Source organism: Papio anubis, chromosome 4, assembly GCF_008728515.1.
Source record: "Papio anubis isolate 15944 chromosome 4, Panubis1.0, whole genome shotgun sequence".
NCBI lineage: Eukaryota > Metazoa > Chordata > Mammalia > Primates > Cercopithecidae > Papio > Papio anubis.
This window is the reverse complement of record NC_044979.1, coordinates 149,951,210-149,964,630: the sequence shown is the minus strand read 5'-3', so window position 1 is coordinate 149,964,630 and position 13,421 is coordinate 149,951,210. Positions and strand designations below refer to the sequence as shown.

At 36.5% G+C, this 13,421-nt stretch overlaps 1 protein-coding gene across 7 annotated transcripts in view; it reads left to right on the top strand.

The window, feature by feature from the left end:
• The window catches only part of NRIP1 (nuclear receptor interacting protein 1), a 104,020-nt gene that overhangs the window by 78,192 nt on the left and 12,407 nt on the right, over window positions 1-13,421 (top strand). Inside the window, exon 2 of one of the 7 annotated variants that reach the window (XM_021935568.2) lies at window positions 5,511-5,789. The exons of 5 other annotated variants lie outside the window; for them this stretch is intronic. The gene's annotated coding sequence lies outside the window, so the exon portion shown is untranslated. Of the gene's footprint in view, window positions 1-5,185; window positions 5,790-13,421 lie in introns of those variants that run through there. One more of the 7 variants, XM_021935570.2, reaches the window with a different exon arrangement.

Here is a 13,421-nt window from a genome sequence, read left to right as displayed (position 1 = left end):
TTTTCCAATTGGATACAAGTTCTTTAAATTTGTGTAATCTGGTATGATGAAGGATAAGATGTTTGTAAGTTTAGTTTAAGTCATTAGTTCAAATGAATAAAATATATACCAAAAATCTGCCATTTTCTAATTATAGACAAGGAAATTTGATTTGATGCGTCATATATTTAAAACAAATACCTAAACAAATGCCTAAATAAAAGAGTGTCTTACTATGCATTTTGGAACACTGGGTTTCTAAGTCTTATCCATTCACAGCAAGGTGAGATCTTTTCTGGACCCGCATGACTTTTTCGCCTTCTCAGACCTGAGAAATGTTATTAAGGTTTAATCCTGTGCCACAAAGCAAGAGTGGATCTGAAGCTCTTAGGTCAAGGGAGTGGTGTTTCTTAATGTTATGTTTCTACTAATGGCAACATGCTAATATGGTAAAAAGTCGAAAGCCATGGCAATGACATGTGGAGTCATCTTGCATCAGTATTCAAGACCTACTTGGGTAATGGCTGTTTTTGTTGAATTGGTTTTTGGTTTTTTAGGTTTCAATTATTTAAAAGGGAATTTCACTTTTATGTATTGTAATTAATCACTTTATGTTAAGATACTGTTTTTATTTAGCCATATTCGTTGAACGTTCATACTTGAAGCTCTTCAACAAACACAGATTCAAGTTTAAAAGATCATTCCAAGAATAGCTTTGACCAGTTTGATTTAATCTTTGTCACACATTTAAAGGGCTGAAATTCTTTGGCATACAATTATTATCTGCTTCAATGATTGATGTGTAAAATGGGCACAGAGAAATAGTTTCTTAATTGTGGTTGATACTGTAAAAAAATAAATACATTAAAAAGCCTTTCTTGCATAAAGGCTTACTTTGCCCATTTCATTGTAACTATTTTTTTTAGAAGGAATGTCTGGTTTTAGAGACTAAATCTTTTGATGTGATACTTCATTTCTTAATATCTCCATCAAAAGAAAATGTAACAAAGTAGTATTTTAATGTTAACTGGGTTTTCATCTTTATCTAGGCGAGGTAATTTGAAAAGAAAAATGATGAAAAGCTTGATGGAACTGGTATTTTGAAGCATATACTCATTCTTGATATAACCTAAATCCATACCAGATCTTACTAACCTCGACTTGGGAAACAGCAACTAAAGGAAACCAAATTAGTATGATCATTTCTTTATAAACAAGTGGTAAAATAAAGATCATCTTACAAAAACTTGAAAATACCCTAAAAGTATGTATATTTTTAAAATGCTTTGCCAGGCCTGGTGGCTCACGCTGGTAATTCCAGCACTTTGGGGGGCCGAGGCGGGTGGCTCACTTGAGGTCAGGAGTTCAAAAACCAGCCTGGGCAACATAACAAAACCCCATGTCTACTAAAAATACAAAAATTAGCCAAGCATGGTGGTGCAGGCCTGTAGTCCCAGCTACTTGGGAAGCTGAGGCAGGAGAATTGCTTGAACCCGGGAGGCAGAGGTTACAGTGAGCCGAGATCACAACACTGCCCTCCAGCCTGGGTGGCAGAGGGGACACTCTGTCTGATTGATTGATTGATTGATAGATAGGTAGATAGCTTAAATCTTGTGGGTTTTCCACCATAATATTAGTCATGCATGTTTTCTAAACCCATAGAACTCTCTGTAGGATAAAATATTTTATTATTCTTTAATTTTGTGCCTTTTTTGTTCATTTATATTCCAGTGAGAAAGATAGTTTGGATCCGAAACCATCGTTTTAATTAACATTGTCGTACCATTTTAATTCTCCTGGTCCCATAGAATTATGACAACCCACTCGTCGTTTTGCAGACTAAGGCTCCAAAAGGTTTATTTGCCATTTACAACATGTTCTACTCGGAATGCTGCCTCTGCTAGGTGCTAACATGTAAAGATAAAAATACGTAATTCTCGCCCATAAGGAGTTTATACTCTTGTGGGGAGCCAGGCCTTAACAAACCAAAACTCAGGCATACTTCAGAGATATTGCAAGTTCAGTTCCAGATACTGCGGTGAAGTGAATACCTCAGTAGAGCAAGCACATTTTTTGGTTTTTCCATCTGTATAAAAGTTACATTTACACTGTACTGTAGACTATTAAGTGTGCCATAGGCATTATGCCTAAAAATAATATGCATACCTTAACTTAAAAATACCTATTGCTAAAAAAATACTAACGACCCTCTGAACTGTCAGAGAGCTGTGATCTTTCTGCTGGTAGATGCCTTGCCTCCATGTTCATGGCTGCCGACTGATCAGGGTGGTGGTTACTGAAGGTTGGGTGGGGTCTTTGTAATGATTTCTTAAAATAAGACAACAATGAAATTTGCCACATTGACTGACGTCCTTTCATGGAAGATTTCTCTGTAGCATCTGTTGCTGTTTGATAGCATTTTACCCACAGGAGAACTTCTTTCAAAAAGGGAGTCAGTCCTCTCACACCTGCCACTGCTTTATCGACTAAGTTTACATTTACATAATATTCTAAATCCTTTGTTGTTTGTTCGACAGTGTTCATAGCATCTTCACCAGGAGTAGATTCCATCTCAAGAAACTGCTTTCTTTTCTCACCTTTAGGAAGCAACTCCGCAGACTGGGTGTGGTGGCTCATGCCTGTAATCCCTGCACTTTGGGGAAGTCGATGTGGGAGGATCACTTGAGCTCAGGAGTTAAAAAAAAAAAAGCAGCAACTCCTCATTCATTTATGTTTTATTATGAGGTTGCAGAAATTTACCCACATCTTTAGGCTCACTTCTAGTTCTTTTGCTTTTTCTACCACATCTGCAGTTGCTTCTTCCACTGAAGTCTTGAACTCCTCAAAGTCATCCATGAAGTTGCAAATGTTGATATTTGACCTCCCCTCATGAATCATGAATGTTCTTAATGACATCTAGAATGGTGAATCCTTTTCAGAAGCTTTTCAATTGACTCTGCCCAGATCCAATCAGAGAAATCACTTTTGATAACAGCTAAAGCCTTAGAAAATTTGTTTTTCCAATAAGATATGAAGTCAAAATTACTCTTTGATCCATGAGCTGCACAATGGGTGTTGTGTTAGCAGGTGTAAAAACAACATTAATCTCCTTGTACAACTGCATTAGAGCTCTTAGTGTACCAGGTACATGGCCAGTGAGCAGTAATATTTTGAAAGGAATTTTCGTTTTTGTCCAGTAGGTCCCAACAGTAGGCTTAAAATATTCAGCAAATCATAGTGTAAGCAGATGTGCTTTCCCCAGGCTTTGTTGTTCCATTTATGTAGCAAAGGCAGAGTAGATTTATCATCATTTTTAAGGGTTTAGGATTTTTGGAATGTTATATGAGCATTGGCTTCAACCTAAACTTCCAGCTTGATTAGCCCTGATCAAGAGAGTCAGTCTTTTCTTTGAAGCTTTGAAGCCAGACATTGACCTCTCTCTAGCTGTGAAATTTCTAGATGGCATCTTCTTCCAATTTAAGGCTGTTTTGTCTCCATTGAAAATCTGTTGTTTAGTATAACCACCTTCATCATTTATCTTAGCTAGATCTTCTGGATAACTTGCTGAGCTTTTCTGTCAGCATATTTGCTGCTTCCCTTTGCACAGTTTTATTATTTTCTCCCTTAAATTGTATGAACCACCTCTGCCGCTTCCTCACCTCTCTCAGCTTTCATAGAATTGAAGAGAGTTAGGGCCTTGCTCTGGATGAGGCTTTGGTTTAAGGGAATGTTATAGCTGGTTTGATCTTAAATCCAGACCACAAAACCTTTCTGTATATCAGCAATAGGGCTGTTTTGTTTTCATTATCATTCATGTGTTCACTGGAGTGACATTTTTAATTTCCTACAATAATTGTTTTTTTGCATTTGCAATTTGGTTAACTGGTGCAAAAGGCTGAACTTTTGGCCCATCTTGGCTTTCAGCATGCCTTCCTCACTAAGCTTAAACATTTCTAGCTTTTGATTTAAAGTGCGAGACATGCAAAACACACAGAGGCCATTGTAGGGTTATTAATTGATCTCATTTCAATATTGTTGTGTCTCAGGCAATAAAAAGGACTGAGGAGAGGGAGAGAGATGGGAACAGCCAAGTCATGGAGCAGTCAGAACACACGTATTTATTAAGTATGCTGTCATATGGGCGTAGTTCATGGCACCCCACGACAATTATAATAGTAACACCAAAGATCACACATCACCATAACAGATACAATAATAATGAAAAAGCTTGAAATATTGGGAGAAATACCTAAATGTGACATAGAGCTACAAAGTGGGCACAAGCTGTTGGAAAAATGGTACCAATAGACTCCTCAACAGGATTGCCGCAAATCCTTAGATTGTAAAAAAAAAAAAAAAAAAAAAAAACCACAATAACTGCAAAGTACAATGAAGCAAAGCACAATAAAATGACGTGTGACCTTACAGTTTTGTAAGCAAGATGATTGAAAGATCTACTGAGTGCTGTGGAGTCACAGAGAGGAACAGCCACCCTCAGGCTGTGGAGTTCAGTGAAGGCTGCCTAAAGAGAGGATGAGTTGGCAGCTGAGACTTACGGAACGAAAGAGATGTCCTAGTTGTTTAGCTTGACTGTAAACAAATGGGGCTTATTACAGGATTCTCTATGCATTTTTAAGTCTGATGTATTTTTCCTCAAAAGATGAGGATGGTAAGGATGGTATGGGGGGAAGGGCACTAACAGAAGGTTCTTTGTTCTTCTTACCGCCCTGTTTTTCCCCTGCTGTCTTATTTACAACCTCTTGTTTAATGACAAGAATTTCTATAGAACAAATTATATATTTTATATAAATGTGATAATTGAAAGCAAGTTAAAGACCAAAACACAAAGCAAAATATAAACATTGAATTCTTATGTAAAGATTTAAGTAATTTAGGAGTTGAATGAACTAGGACCGGGCACTGTGGCTCCTGCCTGTAATCTCAGCACTTTGGGAGGCCAAGGCAGGAGGATCTCTTGAGCCCAGGAGCTTGAGACCACCCTGGGCAACATGGTAAAACCCCGTCCCTACAAAAATCAAAAATTAGTCAGGCATGGTGGTGTGTGCCTGTGGTCCCAGCTGCTCAGGATGCTGAGGTAGGAGGATCACTTGATCCTGGGGAGGCGGAGGTTGCAGTGAGCTGAGATTGCACCGCTGCACTCCAACCTGGGTGACAGAGCAAGACTCTGTCTCAAAAAAAAAAAAAAAAAAAAAAAAAAAAAAGTTAAATGAACGACTAAATAGTGAAGAGAACAATATAGTATATATGTGCCATTCCACACATCATCATTCTATCTCAAGACAAAAAACAACAGAAAAATGATGAGAGATTTTCATTAAAGATTTTAGTTTTCATTGTTCAGATGATTTAATTTTAGTAAATGATGCTAATAGTAGGAAGTAAGTAGTTGTTTTTAATGATCTTTATTGTTAAGAGAAAAGTTGTTCTGAAATATTTTTGGTCCAACAGTTGAAATCAGAAAAGCCCCGACCCATGGTCCCTAGACCGCTAATCTGCCTCTGTCTCCTCAGCACACCGGAGTCGTCCTCTAAAGCCTCCTGACTCTTCCCCGACCTGGGTTGATATCTGACTACGAGCGGCAGGTGCCATGCCAAGGAGCATGTGTCACTGTCCCTGCTGCACAGACTGAACGTGCCCTAAACCTGGACAACAGCAGAACTGAGTCTCAGATTAGCATTTACTGGCTGTTGTTCCTGAGATTGCTACTTCAAACACTTGGTTGTATGGATAGAAGAGATCAGGGAAAAGCACGCACTGCAGTTTCTTCAATAAAAGTAAAACCATTTAAAGTGAGTAGCCTGCTGCTGGTGTGCTGGTAGCTTCATTTTCTGAGTTGACAGGCATACGTGAATGATACCTGTGAGAATTTCAAGACATAGAAGTTCTCCAGGTACATTGTGCATGTAGTATTTTTGGTTTTGATTCCTTCATCCTGTAGGATGGGACCTAGTCAGGTTTATTGACTCCTCTTTACAGGTATCGCCTCCATGTCTGGGCGTTCATGGATTGTGTCTGTAGTGATATTTCTCTTCCACAGCTTGACTGGAAACTTCAGTCTAGATATCTTTGTGTTTTGGGCCTGTAATGACCACAGTGATGCCATATATGTCATTTCAATAGTATTTAATTTGATAATTTGACATAATTTTTCTTTTTTACTTTATTTTTGAAAAACTAGCAATCTGTCTAGGATAGTAAATTTTGGGTTATTTTCATTCAAAGGTATTTAACTTCTCAAAAATATGAAAAAACACTAATTGAGAACATTTACATATACATATGTCGTAAGTAATTTGCAAATTGTATAAAGCTACAGCAGGTGGTACTTGATTTAACAAGGAAAGCTTTTGTAGTGTAAATTTACCCCAACAGCTTTATGCATCCTTCAAAATGATTTCTTGACCAGCATGCTTCAGTAAGAACACTGATCGCATAACTCTTGGTTTCATAAATGTAACTTAAAATAAATTTAACATCTTGTTTAAACAGCCAAAATAAAAGGCATGATTTTGTTAAGATAATAACATATTTATTTATTTTATTTATTTTTATTTTATTTCATTTTAATTTGAGACGGACTCTTGCTCTGTCACCCAACTGGAGTGCAATTGTGCGATCTTGGCTCACTGCAAGCTCCGCCTCCCAGGTTCAAGAGATTCTCGTGCCTCAGCCTCCCAAGTAGCTGGGATTACAGGCGCATGCCACTGTGTCCAGCTAATTTTTGTATTTTTAGTAGAGACAGGATTTCACTATGTTTGCCAGGCTGGCCTCGAACTCCTGACAGCGGGTGATCCTCCCGCCTCGGCCTCCCAGAGTGCTGGGATTACAGGTTGAGCCACCACATCTGGCCTGCACTAATATATTTAATAATATATTCCTTTAAGAATCACTTTTTTGTCACTATTGATAACTAAAGTTTCTTTTGATCCCTGTGATTTGAAAATTGTTATGGAAGACTATGGATACGTTATAAAACTTCTCCTGTTGAAGCAGTGACTTAGAAGTTAAATCTGTGTTTTTGGGAACAAGTGACCCAAGACGTTGCAGAACATACTACTGATTTCAGTTTCAGATGGGTCAAAAGCTTGGAATTGTGAGAGAGCATTATCCATTCAGGGAACTGCAAGTTAAGTTAATTTTAAAATTTTAAAATCAGTTATAACAAGCAAACAAATAAAAATGCAAGCATATATATACATGCATAAAAGCACATAAAAATTCACAGTTCTGGGCCGGGTGGAGTGGCTCACACCTGTAATCCCAGCACTTTGGGAGGCCAAGGTGGGTGAATCACGAGGTCAGGAGTTCAAGACAAGCCCGGCCAAGATGGTGAAACCCTGTCTCTACTAAAAAAATTCACAATTCTGTAACACACGTACTGATTTCTTCTCTTATTCTTGATCCAATACAATATATTTAACAGAACATACTTTATAATAAGAAGTGCATGAAGATCTTGACTTCAAAGATGGGGAACATTTTTAAAACAGAGTGTACCCTGTGAGTAAGCGCAGTGTGTCTAAATGTACTAAAAACCCTAGGAGCTTTGATCAAAAGCCAGCTGGTTACATCAGTTCTGTTGGTAATCTTTCTTGCTGATCTGTGACCTTGACCTTGTGCTTGTGTCTGTATGTCAAATCTATTTTAGGGATGAGGAAGCCATAGTTGAGTTTAATAGGATTGATGCTTCCATCTCAAAGGATATCCCTGTATATATACTATAAACACTCAAGCAATTCCAGAAGAAGAAAGATCCATTTTCCATTACATTTCTTATTTTGATAGAGATTGGAAAATATTATGCTCTTGAAAACTGATAGAAAGCACCAGTTACTCCAAAGAGCTATTGAGAAAAGTGAGGAGAAGCAAACACTCTGTTAATTTTGTATTTACACTCTTTTCTTATACTTATGTGCTGCCAAAGTAATTTGTTAATGATTATTTTGTGTTCATTAAGAGAAACTATTGTTTCTTTGATAACAGTAGAAGGTAGTGAATAGACATTAGTACTAATCATAAATAGGTATGTACTGTCTGTCATATAATAATTTTCTGGAACTTTAAAAATTGTAGGTAAAATTAACTTTATCTAACGATTTTCCAGTTTCAGTATTTTTCAAGACAGACTGCAGCACAGCATCCAGAAATGTATTGCATTTTTGAAATAGAAATTTTTTGGCAGTTTAGCTCTTTCTCTAGCTCCTTTGTCTAGATCTTTGATTTTTAACTTAAAATCTCCAACTTTTTCATCTTAACTTAATTTTGTTTAAAAATTAAATGTTTTTCAGAATAACTATAGAGGCAATGTAAAATGAATAGCAAATTTATTGAATCCGATTCGTATACCTAGGCCTTCTGAGGAGAATTCAGAACGAAGAAGCCCTTCTTTATTTTGCTGTATCAGTTATGGGGTATGTGTCTGTGCCATCAAAGATCCTAAATCTTTGTGATTATCCTGCATTTTATGCAGTATGTAGCCGTTATGAGATAAGCAAAAGTTCCAGTTTGAATATGAGCTCATATTTGGCTTTTAAATAAACATCTGTTTGCAATTCTGTGACCCTACGGAAGAAAGCTATGAACATAGATAACTTGGGGCATTAGGTGGGTTGGGTGTACGGCTATTTCAAAACCATTTCCTTCCCCCAGAATTTATTAAAAAGACAATAAAACATATTGGTCAGGGCTATTTCCACAACTTTATAACAGCATATCATCTTTCTCATTAAAGTGCTTGTTATTTTCATCAGCTATAATTTGACGAATTACTTGGAATCATAGGAATAAATTGTGAGATTTAGGGAGGTCCTCGGATACATGTGTCCTTGCATTGAATGCTTGAGTTAGTCAAGCAGGAGTGTCTCCTAATGAGTCTTTTTTAGTTGGGAATGTGAATGACACTCTTTTGCTCCTATGGAAGCAGCTGACCAGCGAGTTAAAGCCGATGGACCTAGAAGTTAGGAGCAAATTTGGCCTCGGGCCAAAACATGAAGTCCTTCAGGTTGCAGTGGAGAGCAGCCTGGGCAGCTGTTTTCCTTGCCAGTGTCTTGTCTCTGGCTTCCATGCCACCTGTCTCTGAGGAGTATCTGCACCTAAAATGGGAACCCCCCGGGAGAGAGTAAGAAACTCCTCAGTTCTCATTTCAGATGTTGAGGCCGTCAATTGAGCAAAGTGTATTTAGATAATTATTTTTGGCACCTGTTAAACTGTACGACCACGCAGCTACCTTTTCATAAAGATAATACTTCAAAGAAAGTTATCATCTTGGAATTCAACTTCCCTTAAAAGACATATATTAATTTTGATTCAAGTTTTTCAAGTAATTAGAAATATATTTTAAGAAATGAAACTTCAGGCATATTCTTTTGTTTTATTATTCCTTGCTGTGAAATGTCAACACTTGAATGTTTCTTGTATTCCCTTTTAAATGTTTTCTTCCAACGACTTTTTAGCTTTTAGTTTATAAGAGAGGATTCACTGTTGTCTTCTTAAATGAAACTTCAGGAGCCATGCCGAAAATGTTACTTTTCCTTTCTTTTTATATGAAATTAAGTGTTGGGTTTTACGTATTTTAACTTTTCATTGGCCCTTGATTTGGAAAGCTGCTTTCATCCCTTCGGATGAAATGTTTGCAGTTACAGCCCGTTGGTAAATTGCTTTTGGCGTATTGTTTCTCATTCAGCTCTTAAAACTTCCTTTCAAAGCCCCGCTTTGGAGAACAACAAGAGTTCTCTGAATACCTGGATCTGTATTTTTTTTAAATAAAAGGGGCAATACTTAGGACTTTGGAATCTTCTTAGTATGTACTTAGATATTTTTCTTCTAATATTTAATGAAACATATTAATGTTTTTCTTACCATTTGTATAAAAAATACCCCTGAAATTATCCACAGTGGAATATAGATAATATTATTGTCCATTAGGAGTTATTCTTGAATGACATAATTAAGTAGCCCTTTGATTACTTATGCATTTTGAGGAACCAGGCAAAGCCAAGTGTCCTAATTGTCAAAGCTGCATGTTAGAAATCCCTTTAAATTCAGTACTCAAATAGGTATTACTTGATATTGCAGAACAAACTGGGGGAGATCTCATGGAAACAATTGAAAGTCATGAGGTAGTCCTTAGATATACTTTAAATGGCATACCAAGTGAGCTTATAGATGTTTAATCATTTAAATGTGTTTTTGATGGAGTATTTAATTGCAAGGAAGATACTGAATCCTTAAAAACAGCTGGAGAAAGACCGTTGTCATTATTTCTCTATTCTCAACCAAAAATAGTCCTACATGTAAGAATTCTGCTAGATGCATTCTTCATTTATCTAAGTAAAATCTTATCACTTGGATTTCATCATTTTAACGTGTTTAGAATTTCAACAAAGTTTCCCTAATAGAAAATGTAAAACATATTGCAATGAAAATAGTTTAACTATTTTAGAGTCAATATAGCACCCATTTGTGAACTGTTAGTATGCACATTATTTACTACTGCCTTTTATTTAAAAAGCTCTAAAAAAATTACCTGTCAACTTAGTTCTGTACTTTTCAGCTACTTATAAAAAAGTAAATGTAGCTCTTTTTAAAGTATATTGTGTAATTCAAGCATTTTATTAGATATTTCATTAAACTAGTCTGTGTTGAAACTTTCCTCAAATTAATCTATGCATATGGTCAAGATTCCATGGAATTTTTTCTTAGTTTAGTTTGATTTTATACTTTTAAAATAATTCTTTTTCACCATAATAATTTTTTCCACCACATGATGTAGACCAGTAAAATTTTAACTTTATAAACTTTAAAGGATTTTTATGCTTAGAAACAATTTTAAATTAATAAAAGGAAGATTCTGTTTATAATTTTAACATTGTTAAGTAGTTGGACATGAATTTTATTGTCGTAAAAGACTACATTAACCTTTGGTATACTATCAGGGTTCTTTGAACTCAATTTTAGTTTTCAAATGCTTTTTTAAAAAATGTATTTGTAACTGGTAGGAAGGACGATATCATATATTTTTAAGTTTCAGTGAATGTGTCCTTAATGACTCAAGCGTAGTATCTTGCTATTACCATACGTGTCCATTGGAACCTTTTAGAAGCCAAAAGTACATATGGATCTTAGTGATCTTATTTTTTCTGTATCTTTAAGTATTCTGGCATTTTACCATTTTGGCAATTAATTCATTTTTTATTCCCAACTGTCCTTTAAAAAAAGGAAAAAATGCTAAAATAATAAAAAGTAAAAATAATGAAAGTGCCTAGAAGGATGATGCAATGCTAAAACAAGTCATCACTGTTATACCATCATTCTATCCTCTTCCCCCTCCCCTCTCCCTCCCTCCCCCCTCCCCCTCCCTCCCCCCTCCCCATCCCCATCTCCCTCTCTCCCTCCCTCCTTCCTTTCTTTCTTTCTCTCTCTCTCTTTCTTTCTTTCTTTCTCTTTCTTTCTTGTTGGTTTTTTTTTATTTTTTATTTTTTTAAGAAGCAGTGTCTTGTTCTGTCATGCAGGCTAGAGTGCGGTGTACAGTAACTCAGTCATAGCTCACTGTAGCCTCAAACTCCTGGGCTCAAGTGATCCTCCCCCTTCAGCCTTCCAAAGTGCTAAAATTACAGGCTAGCCACTATACTCAGCCCCATCTTCAGTTTTCTTAGAGCCCATTATGCTACATTATCTTTCAAGAATGTAAAAAATAAAAAATCTGGAGACACTATCTTTCCCTTTTAAGGTTTTATTAAAAATTGATGATTCAGTATTTTTCTGTCTATAATGTCAAAGAGAAGAAAGTTGACATACGAAGATATTTCACTTAGATAAACCAGAAGATGAATGGAACAAAACTGATGGTAATACTTTACACGTGAATTATTATGGTGCTATTGATTATATAAGCAATTCCACTGACTGTTGTCTTTAGCTACATCCTAGATGAATGTTTCCTTCCTTCCGTCCATCCGTCCTTCCTGTTCTTTCTTTCCACAGGGTCTCACTCTGTCACCTAGGCTAAAGTGCACTGGTGCTATCATGGCTTACTGCAGCCTCGACTTCCCCAGACTCAGGTGATCCTCCCACCTCAGCCTCCCAAGCAGCTGAAATTACAGTTTCATAATATCACACTTAGCTATTTTTTTTTAAATGTTTTTGTAAAGATGGAGTCTCGCCATGTTGTCCAGGCTGGTCTCGAACTCCTAGGCTTAAGCATTCATCCTGCCTCAGCCTCTGAAAGTGCTGAAATTACAGGCATGAGCCACTACTGCGCCTAGCCCCTAGGTGAATTTTCTCAAACACAGGGATCAATGAGTAACAGTATAGTTCAAAAAAATAGTTCTCAGGACAAAAAGTAAGTATAGTATTTTCATCCAGTTAGTTATTCATTTGGAAAGATTTCATTGCTCACTATTCTCAACACTCTGTTTTGTGACAAAAACTTCAATGGCTCTGTTTTCCTCAAAGGGTGTGTGATAGTATTCTTTCATCTTTTATGATTTTTGAAACACTCAAATTTATTTGAAACTGTTCATAAGTGGACAAATACTTAAGATAGGTGTTTGATAAAGGAGATTGTAAAGAAAGAGATGATATAGAAATGAAGTAATTCATTGGATCGATCATTGTAATTGCTGTTACTCTAAAAATGAAATATGTTGGGCAATTACGAAGCAGAAATTTCTGTCATCTTTTCAACATCATTATGAGCTATTAAAGTTATCAAAAGTAACACCTTTTGAATTCTTCAAGTACAAAAAGAAGACCCAAGAGTCCTTTTAAACACATACTTGAAATCTGGAATCAATATTTGTAAATATTTCCAGGTTCGTCCGTGACAGTTGATGAGCTGTCAGTTTCAAAGCATCTTGCCTTTTTCGGGTGTATATTCCTTCAAAACCAGGAAAACAGGGAATGAAGAATTGAGTTACAGTGTACGTTTAAATTCTTATAAAAAAAAAATCTAATGAAGTTGTTTTATGTCATTTCTTTATTCTTATTGTGTAAATTATTCATGAATTAACTTAAATATTAATAAAATGTCTGTTGGACCCAGATGATAAATGATGATGACTTTTTCTTGGTATACTGAGGGTTAAAATGAATTCACTAAAATTGTAAAAGAACCAGGTGTGGTGGTTCACGCCTGTAATCCCAACACTTTGAGAGGCCAAGGCAGGAGGATCACTTGAGGCTAAGACTTCCAGATGAGCCTTGGCAACATAGTGAAACCCCCATCTCCACCGGGGGGAAAAAAAATCAACTCTGCATGGTGGCACACACCTGTAGTCCCAGCTGCTTGGGAGACTGAGGTAGGAGAATCACTTGAGTCCAGGAGGCTGCGGCTGCAGTGAGCTGTAATCTCACCACCGCACTCCAGCCTGGGCAATAGAGCAAGACCTTGTCTCAAAAAAAAATTATGTGAGCTGATTTTC